The sequence below is a fragment of the Neovison vison genome, chromosome 11 (genome assembly GCF_020171115.1).
Source record: "Neovison vison isolate M4711 chromosome 11, ASM_NN_V1, whole genome shotgun sequence".
Taxonomy (NCBI): Eukaryota; Metazoa; Chordata; class Mammalia; order Carnivora; family Mustelidae; genus Neogale; species Neogale vison.
This window is the reverse complement of record NC_058101.1, coordinates 72324714-72339572: the sequence shown is the minus strand read 5'-3', so window position 1 is coordinate 72339572 and position 14859 is coordinate 72324714. Positions and strand designations below refer to the sequence as shown.

The 14859-nt window shown below is 41.5% G+C and overlaps 1 pseudogene; it reads right to left on the bottom strand.

Moving 5' to 3' along the window:
• Positions 1-11980: 11980 nt before the first annotated feature.
• Positions 11981-13525, bottom strand: LOC122890249 (annotated as a pseudogene).
• Between the last annotated feature and the right edge of the window lie 1334 nt (positions 13526-14859).

The window sequence follows — 14859 nt, the reverse complement described above, 5'->3', positions numbered from 1 at the left end:
GGAGAAAATGCTGTAGCTAACCTAACCTGAAATTTTGCATCTCACAAGAAAATCTTAGTATTCAAAACACTCAAAAGGACATCTGCAAAGGCTTTGGAGGTTATATGCTTTTTGTAGCTTTTTTTGGATTTTATGGCTGGAGACACAATTCCAGTAGATTTCTTTTAACTGTAAAGATTGAAATTTAATTTCTCAGTAAGGAGAAAATCCCATACAGCTGCAGGTAACTAGATGTGTGTCAATCTGGACGGATTGAGAAGAGGAAACAATTCATTTCTGGCACCAGAGGGCACCAAAGCTCAAGTTGCTAGGAAGACAGCAAGCCCCGGGGTCAGAGCGTCAGTGGGGGAGAAAGCCTCTGAAAGGTCATTCTTGGGGCCTTCAGACAAGACCTTCCCTAATTGTTTCAGAGGACCGAGAATGTCTCCAATAAGGAATAACTTCTCTGGCTTGGTTTTTGGCTCCCTCTACTATTTAACCCTCTCCTGGCCAAGAAATTCTCAATAGAATTTGTTCATCCAGAGCACAGATATTTCTTGGGCACCTATTATGCACCAGGCCCTGGGGACACAGAGGCAAGCAAGAAAGGCAAAGTCCATACCCTCATGAATCTGCGGTCTACAGGAGAAGACTGGCGTCAAACAAGCGTCCGCAATCGTGTGTGACATGGGTTATGAGAAAGGCAGCTGGGGACCCCAGGAGCAGAGGGCAGGGGCCTAACCTTATCCATGAAGTCAAGGTCTTGCATTGGTTTTCTGTGGCTTCTGTAACAAATGATCACAACTGGGTGGCTTAGAACAACACAGCTTAGTCTCTCAGGGTTCTGGAAGCCAGAAGTTGAAACAAGGTGTTGGCCGGGCCACTCTCTCTGCCAAGGGACTCGGGAAGAATGTGTTCCTTGGCTCTCCTCTGGTGTGACTCCAGGCATTCCTTGGTCCACAGAATCTCTGCGTCTGTGGTCCTGTCACCGCCTCCTCTCGGTTTGTCTTCTCCCTGGTATACCTATATCATGAAGATACATTTGATTGCATTTGGGGCACGTTATGGATTGAATTGCGTGTCTCTTGCTCTCCCCCTGCCCAAATCTGCATGGAAAGTCTGACCTCTAATGTGACCTTGTTTAGAGAGAACCGTTAAGATAATTAAGGTTAACTGAGGTTATAAGTGTGGGGCTTTAATTTGATGGCAATGGTGTCTTTAAAAGAAGATGAGAAGACTGAGGCACCTGGGTGGCTCAGTGGGTTAAAGCCTCTGCCTTCGGCTCAGGTCGTGATTCCAGGGTCCTGGGATCGAGCCCCACATCGGGCTCTCTGCTCTGTGGGGGGCCTGCTTCCTCCTCTCTCTCTGCCTGCGTCTCTGCCTACTTGTGATCTCTGTCAAGTAAATAAATAAAATATTTAGATACCGGAGTCTATCTCTCTCTCTCTCTCTGTAACAAAAGACCTTGTAAGGACATAGCAAGAAAGCAGGCCATCTACAAGCCAGGAAGAGAGGGCTTTCTAGAAACCAAGCTGCCAGCACCTTGATCTTTGGACTTAGAGCATCCAGAGCTGTGAGAAAATAGAATTCTGTTATTTAAGCACCCAGTCTGTGGACTTCTGTTAGGAGAGTCCAAGCAGATAAATATAAGGCCCACCTAGATGATCCAAAATAATCTCAAGATTCTTAGCTTAGTAACATTGTTCACCATACCGGGTGATATTTGTAGGTTGTGGGCATTAGGACAATGATCAGACTTTAGACAGCAAATGATGCCTTGAGAGTAACTGAGCTCATCCAAGAACAATTTGGAGAGTGAAAAGAGAGAAGAGCTTCGGGCAAAGCCCTAAGAGAAAATATAAGACAAAAATGCATCCTTTGAGGGTGGGGGATCTAGAAAGAAGACTGGAAAGGAGAGATTGGAAAGGAAAGGAGAGGCAGAAAATATTTGAGACCCAGAGAGTGCGGGCATTACAGAAGGTGAGAAGGCAGGGCCCCCATGTTGCCTGGAGGTCAAGAAAGAAACAAACGAAAGAGGGTTTGACTACAGAAAGCTTTAACTTGGTCAGTGGGTGGCCCCGGTGAAAGCCATTTGCATGCCAGCAGAGCCAGAGCCCGAGTGGGATGGGTGAGGGGGTGGATGGAGAAAATAGGTCTTTCATGGAGAGGCAGGAGACAGGTTAGAAGTGGGGACTGAGGGAGATTTTTAATTTATTTTTAAGATGAGAGAAAATGAACATGTTTAAATACAAATGGGAAGAGTCTACAGAAAGGGAGAGACTGAAGATAAAAAGAGCAGCTAATCCATCCCTGAAAAGTGGTTGAGGAGTGGTCCAGAGCTCAGGAGGGTAGGATGGATGAAGGTGACCTTGAGCGTTGTAACCAGAGGGAAGGGGGAAGGTGGAAGAAGGCAGGGGGTGAAGAGTTGGTGGGAAATGTTATAGATGTTCTTTTCCGGCAAGATCTATTTCTGTCTGGGTGGCCAGGGAGAGGGATCGAGTGGGGGGTGCAGGAGGGGGTTTAGTCACCCTGGAGATCAGGAGAGAGTTGACTCAAGAAACGAGGTGGGGCTGTTGATGTCAGAAATGTTATCTGGGAAGTAACTGAGTAAGCTAGTTGGAAGGGTAACAAGTTACGGTTCTGTGTATTATTTCAGAGGAAGAGCGGGGCTGATGGGACAAGGTCAAGTGTGTCCAGAAAAAGAGCAGCTCTTGTCAGCAATGTGGATCTTGAGGTCCCCTTAGATGCTGACAGCAGAGAAAGAGTTCAAAGCAGGTACCAAGATCTTCACTGGAGGACAGAAGCCTGTGTGGCTTAAAGGGAAATAAGTGGAAGAGTCTTGGTTGCAGGAGGCTGGACAGGCGACAGGGGTTCCTGTGGCTGACGAAGTTCTGCAAACCGGTCTAAAGATGGGTTATGTTTTTTCAAACTGTGATAAAAGCTCATTAAAATGTCTTAGCTAAAAAAATGACCAAGAATTATCTGCCAACTTATCCAGTCAGTTGTGCAGTAAATGGATGCAGCAGAAAAATAAAAAAAATCCACAGAACAGTCACAATGGTTGTTTTCTTTTTCCTTTTTTCTTTTTTAAAAGATTGTATTTATTTATTTGACAGAGAGCGATACAGTGAGATAGGGAACACAAGCAGGGGGAGTGGGGCCAAGCAGAGAGCCCCACTTGGAGCTCCATTCCAGGACCCTGTGATCACCACCCGAGCCAAAGGCAGACGCCCAGGGACTGAGCCACCCAGGCGCCCCTCAATGGTTGTTTTCATAAAGACATTCCTTTCATAAGTGTCAGTGACTCCCGTCCAAAGCCAAACAATTCTTTACCTTATAAACTGGTTCATATTACCAGTTTCTTTTATTCTAAGTGTGTTTAATCCCGAGTTGGCTAAATCACTGCTTTAAATGCCACAGTTAAGGCTCATTATTCATTTCTGTCTCAGCGGAGATGGAACAGAGCTGACCACTGTACTCATGATTAGAACATTAATATCCTTATTGAAGACAACTATTAATTTCACACACCCTGCCTTTTTTCCCCCAAGCCAAATCCTGCTTCTGTTATCTCTTTTACAGTGTACATCCTTAATAAGTTTATATGTAGTCTAAAAAAAAAAATCCCCCTTTAAAAAAAAGCAAGAGCTTTGATAGACCCATGTATTTATTAAGCATGTCTAAAGTCAGGTCAATAGTTGAGCACTGGAGACATGATGGTTGAGGAAAATTTCTGCTGTAACAGGAGTTTGTATCCTTTTGCAGACAAACTTTTGCTATCCCAGGGGCAAGCCAGGGTCTGTCTTTCTCTGATCTTTAGTGGAAGAAAATTAGCCCAGGACGAATTTATTTTTCTGAACATCTATGGTGGCTGGCTCGGTGTAGCAGTCCTAGCCAGTCCATGACGTTAAGTGAGAATTTACAGCGTGCCAGGCTCTGGGTTGAACACCTTCTATACACCCAATGCAAACATCACAAAACAAACCCTATCGGGTAGGTATATTTATTATCTTCATTTTAGGGACACGTCACAAGCCAGAACTTGAGCACATGCCTGATGGGCACAAGCAAATGAAAGTAGAACTTGAATTCAAAGTTGGATTAGTCCAAATCCAAAATCCATGCTATGAATGAACTGTTTCCCACTGTGACAAGAATGCAAGGCTAGCGTGCGCGCTCGTCTGTGCGCGCATGCGTGGGGGAGGTGCCGGAGCAGAAGAGATTTTCTGTAAGGATTCGGGAAGGCAAGCACAGCATAGAGAGAATAAAGAGTGTGTGAAATGTTTGGAGCAAGTGAGGCAGAGAAGCACTAGAACTAAGGAAAAGAAAGTAAAGAACCGTAGATACATATTTAATAGCAAAACTACGAAATATGGTGTGGGAGAATTTTATCCTTTCCAGGATATGCTTTTTCACTTTTTTACTCCATGAAAATCCCAAGGGATTTGGGACTGCCTGGAATAAATTTTTTATTTTTATTTATGTATTTGTGTATGTATGAATTTATTTCTGTTTTTTTTTGTAAGAAGATTTTAAGAATTTATTTGACAGGGAGTTAGAGAGAGCCAGAGAGCACAAAGAGGGAAATAGCAGAGGGAGAGGGAGCTCCCGCTGAGCAGAGAGCCTGATGCAGGGCTGGATCCCAGGACCCTGAGTTCATGACGCCAGCCCAAGGCAGATGCTTAACCCTTAAACTGAGCCACCCAGGTGCCCCAAGAATAAACTTGTTAAACAGTGATCTAATTTTGTTGGCAATCATCTCTTTTCATAAGTGAATGGAATATAATTTGAAGGCCTGCCTTTCTTTAGCCTGGGAGCAGGCTGTTATGCCAGCCAGGTGTTCATCTTACTTTGGAATTCGACTCTTCGATGTGCCATCCTATCCTGGTGGCAGGTCCTCACCAGAATTTTCCTGCTCCAGGGTTGTTACTAGCCTTTGAGTTTATACGTCTTTCCTTATGTCAGAACCACAGTCTTGATTATTGTTGCTCCAAAATAAGTTTGTGAACTGACAAGTATGAGTCCCTCTGACTTCATTCTTATTTTTCAAGATTATTTTGGTTATTCTGGGTCCCTTGCATTTCCGTATGAATTTTGGGATCGGCTTGTCCATTTGATTCAGGAAAAAAAAGGCAACTGTCATTTTGGCAGGGATTGCATTGAATCTCTAGATAATCTGGGGAGTGTTACCATCCTGATAACATCATTTTCCAATCCATGAACTCAGGATGTTTTCACACTTATTTAGGTGTTTTTAATTTTTTTCAGTGATCCCTTTTAGTTTGCAGGTACACATCTTGCATTTCTTTTGTTAAATTTATTCCTCAGGTGGTGCCTGGGTGGCTCAGTCTATTAAGTGTCTGCCTTTGTTTCAGGTCACAATCCCAAGATCCTGGGATTGAGCCCCGTGTCGGGTTTCCTGCTAGGTGGGGATCCTGCTTCTCCCTCTCCCGTGCTAGCTACTCCCTATGTTTGTGTTCTCTTTCCCTCTCTGTCCAATAAATAGATAAAATCTTTTAAAAAAGTATTCCTCAATATTTTTTATGTGATCGTTAATGAAATTGTTTTCTTAATTTCACTTTTGGATTGATAATGTTTCTTGCAACTTTGCCAAACTCAGTTCTTAGCTCAGTGGTTTTTTGGGTGGATTATTTAGGATTTACCATATACAAGATTATGTCATCTGCAAACAGAGATAGTTCTATTTCTTCTTTTCCATTTTCCTATTTCTATTTTACTTTCTTGTCTAGTTGCTCTGGCTAGAACCTACAGTACAATGTTGAATGGAGGTGGCAAGAACAGACATTCTTGTCTTATTCCTCATCATGGAGGGAAAGCATTCAGGTTTTTCCCCCTACGTATGATGTTAGCTGTGGGTTTTTCATAGATGCCTTTTATTAGGCTGAGGAAATTCCCTTCTATTTCTAGTTTGTTGAGTATTTTTACCATGAAAGGAAGCAGGTGTAGAATATATGAAAAAGACCTGTGTTCTATCTATCTTTTCCTCTATATGTGGAGCAGACCCACTCTTGTTAGAGCAGAGTGAAGGAAAAGCATATTGATAGGGACCCTGTTTCTAGAGCTTTGATATACATTATAGGATGCTGTATCCATTAGGGTTATATCTGAATGTAAAAGAATACTGACCTCAGTGGCTAAGCCATACTGTGGCTCATTTTTCTGATTTAACACAGTTTGGAGGTGGTCAGTCAGGGGATAGAGGCTCATGGATGTCGTCATGGACGCAGGACCCTTCCAGATTCCTACTCTACCCTTATTACATTTGGTGGTCATCTTTATTGAATGGTTATCCACCTTCATGACTACATCTGTGTTCCGTGAGTGAAACAGAAGAAAGGAGTGAAGGGCGTTAGGGATGTAGTAGGTGAGTCTGTGCTTTTTTAAAAATTTTTTAAATCTATGAAAATAGTAGTATTTCCAGAAACTTCATTCAGCAGAGATTTGTGCCTTAATGTCATTGATCAAAATGAGTCACAGGGTCATCTCTAGTTGCAAGGGAGAAATGAATACTTTTAATGGGGCACATTGCTACCTGTTTAAAAATTATGGTTTCCATTGGCTAGGAAGAAGGGAAGAACGGATATTGCTTCATTTATTAGCTTGCAAGTAGAATTGCTGGGAGTTAAACATAGGCAGTTTGATTCCAAAGTCCATACTTTGCATTATGGATTATGATAATTGATAGATGTATTTTCCCTCCATTTATCTAATCGGTCAATCATGAGAAATTTATTTATTGGGCTTAATATACATTGATAAGCAAAACAGATAAACCCTCTGTTCTTTTAGAGGTTTACCTTACAGTGGAGTTTGGAGTTGGGGGGCCAGAAATAAAAAACCGACAACACATGAAACACATTAAATAAGCCAATCATAAAGTATATTGGAAGGTGTTAAGATTAATAGAAAAAAGGTAATAGAGCAAGGGTAATGGGAACTGGGAGTGGGTGTATGTGGGATACGCTTCCTTGAGAGGGTGGGTTTGAGCACAAACGGAAGGTGGAGAAGGAGTTCTTTGGAATCCTATCCAATTCCCTGTTTTCTATTCTTGTAAATAGTTCTCAATGAAATTTAAGCCACCTCCAATCTATAGGTGATATTGAATTTATAGCACCATCTGAATGTTCACTATGCAGGAGGAATCAACCTGAGATAACAAGTTACTGGAAACTATAACCAATAATATAAGCTTGGTCTCAGCTATGTGAACATTAGATGAAAACAGATATTCCTCCCCACATATCTGAGCTACATGCAAATCTGAATGGGCAGATGCCAATCCAAAGGGCATCTAGGAAACTCAGGGGCAAGATAAACATAAGTGATTGGCCTGGAGGCCCAGAGGACAAGCTATTGAAAAATAAAGCCAAACTCTTTGTTCTGGGGCCTTGGCTGCCAAGCAAATCTTCCAGTGAAATCAGCTTGATAATACCTGAAAGTGCGGAGGATTTTTGGGGTGTGTTTTGTTTTCACTTCAGATGTCTTAATATAAAATATTTATTGAACTGTTAGGGAGAAATATTTTGATATATCAATTGTTACGCCCCCTCCCAAAAAAGGAACTAAACTGGCATCAATGTAACTGTCTGGGCTGAATATCCTGTTAGTTTCAACCCTTCACTGGGGTTGTGAGGAGAGGGCATGTGTCTGTCTATGGGATGCTCAATACTTATCAAGTTGAATTGAAGGAGAATTTTATTTTCCTTTGAATTTGTTGAATTAAATATGTTGAATTTTTATTTTGAAATATTTGAAAAATTTATTGAATTAAAGGAGACACAAAGGAAGGAAGAAGAAAAGAAAAAAAAGTCAAAGGAAAAAAGGAATTGAAAAAGAAAGAAAGAAAGAAAAGAAAAGAAAAGAAAAGAAAAGAAAAGAAAAGAAAAGAAGTTCTCTTTATTCAACCACCTTCAATATGCTGATTGGTATTTGAGTAGAGGTAATGTAAGCCTTTGCTGCTGGGACAAATGTTTGTTTAACTTTGACACTGTATGTGTACTAACTGTTTTTCACTAAAACAATTGTGAAAGAGGAACTTGTGCCTGAGAAGGCTGACACTAATTTACTCATCTTTGAAACATTAAAGTATAATTGAGATACAACACTGTATTAGTCTTGAGTGTACAACGTAATGCTTTGACATTTGTCTGCATTGTAAAATAATCACCGTATTAAGTATATTCACGATCTGTTACCATACAAAGTTGCATCTGGTTTCGTATGATGAGAACTTCTAAGATTTTCTTAGCAACTTTCAGATTTGCAATATGATATTATCAACTACCACCCCCATGCTGTACATTCCATTCCATGACTTACTTATTTTATAACTGAAAGTTTGTACCTTTTAATCCCCTTCATTCATTTCCTCACCCACCAATCCCCCTCCCCTCTGGCAACCACTGATTTGTTCTCTGTATTTATAAGTTTTATTTGTTCATTTGTTTTGCTTTTCAGATTCCAGATAGAAATGAAATCATATAGTATTTGTCTTTTTCTGTCTGACTTACTTCACTTAGCATAACACCCTTGTGGTCTGTCTGTGTTGTTGCAAATGGCAAGATTTCATTTATACATACACACACATGCACACACACATATATATAAAATTATATTTTTATGAATGTATATAACTTGTATATATACATTTATATATCTATATTATATATATGGCGTATCTTCTTTAGCCGTTCATTCAATTATGAACATTTAAGTTGTTTTCACATCTTAGCTATTGTAAACAATGCTGAAATGAACATAGGGATGCATATATCCTTTCAAATTAGTGTCTTTTTTTTTTAATAAAAACTCAGAAGTGGAATTGCTGAATAATATGGTATTTCCGTTTTTAATTTTTTGAGGATTCTTTATACTGTTTTCCACAGTGGCTGCACCAATTTACATTCTCTCCAGCAGTGCACAAGTGTTCCTTTCTCTCCACATCCTCACAAACACATTTTACTTTTTGTCTTTTTGATCATGGCCATTCTGGTAGCTGTAAGGGGTAGCTCATTGTGGTTTTGATTTACATTTCCTTGATGATTAATGATATTGACCATCTTTTCATATGCCAGTTGGCCATCTGTATGTCTTCTTTGTAAATATGTCTATGTAGGTCCTCTGCCCTTTATTATTTTTTTTTGAAGATTTTATTTATTTATTTAACAGAGAGAGACACAGCAAGGGAAGGAACACAAGCAGGGGGAGTAGGAGAGGGAGCCCGATGTGGGGCTCCATCCCAGGACCCTGGGATCATGACCTGAGCCAAAGGCAGCCGCTTAACGACCAAGCCACCCAGGCGCCCTCTGCCCATTTTTTGATTGGATTTGTTGTTGTTGTTATTGAGTTATGTGAGTTCTTTGTATATTTTGGATATTAACCTCTAATTGGATATATGGCTTGCAAATATCTTCCCACTTGGCAGGTTGCCTTTATATTTCGTTGATGGTTTTCTTTACTGTGTAGAAGCTTTTTAATTTGATGTAGTCCCATTTGTTTATTTTTGCTTTTGTTGCCATTGTTTCTGGAGTCAGATTCAAAGAGATATTGCTAAGACCAATGTCAAGGAGCTTATCATTTACATTTTCTTCTGGAAGATTTATGGCTTCTGGTCTTACGTGCACATCTTTAATCCATTTCGAGTTTATTTTTGTATATAGTGTAAGAAAGTGGTCCAGTTTCATTCTTTTACATGTGCTTGTCCAATTTCCCTAGCACCATTTGTTAAAGAGCTTGTCCTTTCCCCATTGAATATTCTTGTCTCCTTTGTTGTGACTTAATTGACCATATATGCATGAATTTATTTCTGGGTTCTATATTCTCTTCATTGATCTATGTGTCTATTTTTTGACAGTACCATACTGTTTTAATTACTATAGGTTTATAATAAAAAATTTGAGATGAGGGAGCATGAGGTCTCCAGCTTTGCTCTTCTTTCTTAGGGTTGCTGAGGCGTTAGAATTTTTTATGGTTCCATACAAATTTTAGGATTGCTTGTTCTATTTCTGTGAAAAATGTCATTGAAATTTTAATAAAGCTTGCATTGTATTGAATCTGTAGATTGCTTTGGGTAGTGTGGACATTTTTAACAACAATAATTATTTTAATCCATGAGCATGGAATATCTTTCCATTTATTTGTGGTTTCTTCAATTCTTTTCATCAGTGTTTTATACATTTTTGGTGGAGTCTTTAGGGTTTCCTATCTATAAATAATATCATGTCATCTGTGAATAGTGACAGTGTTACTTCTTTCCAATTTGAATGATTTTATTTCTTTTCTTACCTAATTTGTCTGGCTAGAGCGTCCAATACTATGCTGAATAACAGTGGTGAAAGTGGGCTTCCTTGTCTGTCTTGATTTTAAGGGGAAAGCTTTCATCTTTAAGTTCTAAAGTATGATGCTAGTTATGGGTTTGCCACATACTGCTTTTACGATGTTGAGGTATATGTCACATAGATTGAGGCTTTTTTTTTTTTTTTGGTCCTTAAACCAGGTTAATTTTATTAATTTTATTTCTTTTTTAAAGATTTATTTATTTGAGAGAGAGCACTCACGTGTGTGCATGTCCAAGTGGGGAGAGGGGCACGGGGAGAGGGAGAGAGAATCAAGCAGACTCCCTCCTGAATGTGTCTCCCAACATGTGGCTCTATTCCCAGGTCCCTGAGATCATGACCTGAGCCAAAATCAAGAGTCAGCTGCTTAAATGACTGAGTCACCCAGGCGTCCCAGATTAATTTAATTAAAAACAAAAATCTATGCCATACATCATTTTGGGAGGAAATATGTGCCTAAAGAAGTAAAAATAGGGTATCACAACTCCAAAAACATGAATCTTGAGAGTGAACCATCTTCCTGATCAAGACTGCCTGATGGGCAGTCCTGCATCAAAAATTTAAAATATGATCTGGGATGGGCTAGAATGTTCACAGCAATACCGCATATGTAGTCACAAACCAGACCACTCAAAGGCCCTGAGCAGTAGAAGTGATACGTAAATCCTGCCTGTCGAGACAACAGAATGCTTGACAACAATGAATGCAAAGTCAACAAACTGTAATTACACATAACATGGTTGGCTCTCCCAAATGTGAAGTTGAATAACAAAAATGACATAAGAGAGTATGCACTGTGTGATTCTATTTTTTATGCAAGTTCAAAACTAGGCAAAACAGACTGTCATGGTTAGAAGCCAGTCAAGGTCATGGTTATACCCAAGGAGGCAGAGGCTGAAATGAACGTGAGGGGCTCCTGGGTGCTGATCTTGCTCCATCTCAGGCCCTGGCTATGTCTGAGGCTGACTACTATGATTTGTGCATTTTCATGTACATATGCTACACTTATATAAAATTTAAAAATAAAGAAGCAAAAATGGCAGTAATCTAGTGTTAAATTAGGCCTGGGCTGAATGAACAGCTCTGCTAGTCTATATCCACTTTGTTGAGAGTTTTTATCATGAATGGATCTCGAATTTTGTCTAATGCTTCTTCTGCATTTATTGATGTGTTCAAATTATTTTTATCCCTTATTTATTTATTTATTTTTATTTATTTATTCCTTTCTAGTGTGGTTGTTACATTGATTGATTCACAGATGTTGAACCATCCTTGCATCCCTGGAATAAATTCCACTTGATCAAGGTGTATGATCCCTTATGCATTGCTGAATTTGGTTTGCTAAGTTTTGTTGAGGATTTTTGAACCTAAATTCTGTGTGTGTGGGGGGGTGTGGATGTGTGTGTGGTTTTTTTGTGGGTTTTCTTGGTGTTTGTTTTGTTTTGTTTTTTGGCAGGCCAAAACCCTAGTTTAGTTCAGCAACATCTTAGCCACAAAAATAAACTCTACCAAGGGTGACAGAAGTCCCCCGGTGAGGCGAAGAGTTCAGCTGACAGGTGGCGAATATCAGGGGTGCTGGCAGACACTGTCGGGGAGCAAGTTAGGAAGCGGTAGGGCTGGTGGAGGCGGCAGGGCAGGCAGGTGCTTCACGTGTGGGCAGGCACGAGGTCATCAATAGCCTGGCCCTGCTCCAGCTGCCCCGCCACTTCCATAGGCAGCGTCACCTGTACACCGCCATCTTTACCGGCTCCACCTCCGAGAAGCCGGGGTGGATTGCGTCGGAGACATTGCAGACCCTGCAGACCCCGCCTACAGCCCTGTGTCCACACAGCCTGTGCCTCATTTCCAAAGCCGCAGCCACTGGAGCACCTCCGGGAATTTCGCATGCTTGCCCAGGTGGGCAGTTTGATGTGCACACCTGCCTGCAGCCCTCTGCCCAGGTGGGGTGGGCAGGTGAGGAAGTAGCCCAGGTGAGGGTTCCACATGAATTCCTAAATTCTTAGACTTGAGAAATGTTTCAGTCTGGGTGAGCTCATTGTAGAAGAGAGTGAACACCTTCATGTTGTTGCCTCCCTTCTGTGTGCAGGTGACCCACAGGTGGTCTTCCTGGTGGATCCACAGCAGGAAGGTCTTCTTGTCCCAGTGGTGGATGCCGAGGCCAGGGGTAAAGGCGGCAGGGTTTGTGGAAGAGGAAATGGCCCTTGATGAGCTGCTGTCATGCTCTCGAGTACACAGTACCTGCCTGCCACGTCTCGGTGGAAACTCTGTCAAGCCTTGACTTGAAGGCGCTTAACTTGAGCCCTTCCTTTTTTTACTTAGTGAGTCTAGCTAAAGGTTTGTTGATTTTGTTAATCTTTTCAAAGAACCAGCTCTTACTTTCCTTTTTATTGTCTTTTTAGTCTCGATTTATCTCCACTCTGATCTTCCTTCCTTCCTTCTACTAATTGTGGGCTTCATTTGCTCTTTTTCTGTTCCTTTAGCTGTAGTGTTAGATTGTTTATTTGAATTTTTTCTTGTTTATTTAGGTAAGCCTGTATCACTGTGAACTTGCTTTTTACTGCATGCCCTAGATTTTGGGATGTTGTATTTCCATTTTCATTTGTCTCAAGGTTGTTTGTGATTTCTTCGTTGACCAACCAACCAATTGGTTGTTCTGTAGCCTAGTTTTTACTCTCTGCCTATTTGTGATTTTTTCCAGTTTTCTTTTTGTAACTGATTTCTAGTTTCATTCCACGGTGGTCAGAAAAAAATACTTGATATTATTTCAATCTTCCTAAATTTATTGAGTCTTGTTCTATGTCTTAACATAAGAGCTATCCTGGAGATTGCTCCATGTGTCCTTGATAACGTATGTTCTCCTGCTTTTGGATAGAATGTTCTGTATATGTCTGTTAGATCCATCTGGTCTAATGTGTCTCGGAAGTCGACATTTCCTTATAAATTTTTGTCTGGATTTTTGTATCCATTGATGTAAGTGAAGTATTAAAGTCAGTAAATTAAATTAAAGTCAATGAGGTAAACTAAAGCGCTATTACTGTACTGCTGTCAACTTCTCCTTTTAGATCTATTAGTATTTGCTTTTAATACTTAGGTGCTCTGAGTTGGCTGCATAAATATTTACAAGTGTTGTATCTTCTTGCTGGTCTGTGTGGATCCTTACCTCTGAAGTGAGTCTCTCGCAGGCAGTGCATGGATGGGCCTTATTTTTTGTTTTTTGTTTTTTTTTTTTTAATATTTTATTTATTTATTTGACACAGAGAGAGATCACAAGTAGGCAGAGAGGCAGGCAGAGAGAGAGGGGGAAGCAGGCTCCCTGCTGAACAGAGAGCCAGATGTGGGGCTCGATCCCAGGACCCTGAGATCATGACCTGAGCCGAAGGCAGCCACCCAACGACTGAGCCACCCAGGCGCCCTGGGCCTTGTTTTTTTAATTCATGCAGCTGCTCCCTATGATTCAGATTAGAGACTTGAGCCCAGTTGTTTCAGATTTGTAGATCCCAGAACTGCAGTCCCACGTGGCCACCAGAGAGAGGCGTTCAAAGCCAGCTTTGGCGGGGCCACCATGGAGTGGGGTGTGCGAACAGGGGAACAGGGCACTTGCCCCTTGGGCTTTGACCAGGCTGTGGTGGAGTGGTGCACAGAGGCCAGGCTGGCCTGGCCATCTGAGGTGGGGCCCCAGGAGCATCAGGTTGGGGAGGCTTGCCCCTACATCCTGCCCCCCACCCCCGCACCGTGCTAGTGGGTTGGAGGGAGAGAGCAAAATGCTATCTGTCAGAACCAGGGTAGAAGAATTCTAAAAATGGTGCCCACCAGCTTCTCTGTCCCATAGAATCCCAAAAGGCTCCTGCCCTTCTGGCATATGCTTTCAGATGAGCGAATGGATCTCTTTTACTTATGGTCTAGGTGCTTTTCAAACTGCAGCTCCCATGCTGGATCCCAGGGCACGTGATTCTGCCCCCCACAACCCCTCACCCCTTTAAAAGCCATCTCCATTCCCTGCAGCCCTATGGTTTCCTGGATGTAGGCCTGGTAGGTTTTTAAAACCAGAGGTTTTGAGGGCTTTTCTCTTTGGTGCGGCTGCCACGTGTTGGGGTACCTGATGTGGGGCACAAGGCCGTGCTCCTCAAGGAGAAGGTCCCTATTTGTGAGATCTCTCTTGACTGCAGGCCACCACAGTGAGGTAGGAATTTTGGGGAGACCATGGCTGGGCCTCTTCTACCAGTCTGGTGTTGCTCTTTGTTATCCTTTGTTATGGAAGAGCTTGTTCAGGTAGTTTTCAGGTCTTTTTCAGAGGGAACGTTTACATATGTAGCTGTAGATTTGTTCTGTCCGTGGAGGAGGTGACTTCAGGGTCTTACTCTGCCAACATCTCAGCTGCCTTCCTGCTAGTTCACTCTAGCAACTATGCTAATACCTAAATTTGGGAGGTAGAAATCAAGGCAGTGGCAATAATTTTCATGAAGTTTTGTTTGTTTGTTTGTTTTTGTTTTTGACATCAGTGTCAGACCATGCACATATTTGGGCT